Here is a 931-nt window from a genome sequence, read left to right on the forward strand (position 1 = left end):
AAACTCAAAGTTATATTCCACAAAGAAGGATAGCTATCTAGCCATCCTCTGCTAGAGGTGGGGCGACTGAGTCGCAGTGCCTAGTGACGCATGATCTGTATAGATCACAACGGCTTGGAGCCGAGCAGGTGGACCCTGAACTTGACAAGTGAATACATCATCGCAAGTAGCTCTTTGTCATAAACTCGGTACTTCTTCTCTGCAGCTTTGCACTGTCGCCCTCGGCGTCTTCTTGCAGCGGTGCACAGCCGATGGCAAAGTCCGAAGCGTCACAGACGACGCTGGAAGAACGATCAGGGTCTGGCAGCGCCAGTATTGGTGCATGTAGGAGGCTGTCTTTGGCCTCGTCAAAAGCCTCCTGATGTTCGGTGTTCTAGCACCATTCCGCATCCTTTTTAAGGAGGTTGGATAATGGCCGGGTCAAATCTGCGTAATTTACACCGTACTTGTGCAAGTAGTTGGCGAGACCAAGACTCTTACGCAAGTCTTTCTGGTTCTTTGGAACCGGCCAATCTACAATGGCCTTAAGTTTAGCGGGATCTGCTCGAAGGCCACGCTTTTCAATGAAACACGCTAAACAAAGAATCTCTTCTGCGCCAAAGATGCACATGTCTGCATTGGCATACAGTTTGTTCGTGCGCATGCACTCGAGCACCGCTCTCAAATGGACGATGTGGTTCTCCTCATCCGTCCTCCCGTGTTCCGCACGACTGTGAACGAAAATGTCGTCAAACTGTGTCTGTGCATACGCCCTGCGGGGCCTGAACAACTGCGTCACAAGACGATTGACAGCCCTTGAGGCATCACCCGCCACTCCCAGAGCATACCGCTCGGAGTGCTTACCGCTGTCAGCGGAATATTACTCGCTCTCATGAGCATATGGTAGTATCCATCTACCAAATCGAGTGCACTGTACTTCGTACACCCCACC

The sequence above is a fragment of the Plasmopara halstedii genome (assembly GCF_900000015.1).
Source record: "Plasmopara halstedii genome assembly, contig: Scaffold_1211, whole genome shotgun sequence".
In the NCBI taxonomy this organism is placed as follows: Eukaryota; Oomycota; class Peronosporomycetes; order Peronosporales; family Peronosporaceae; genus Plasmopara; species Plasmopara halstedii.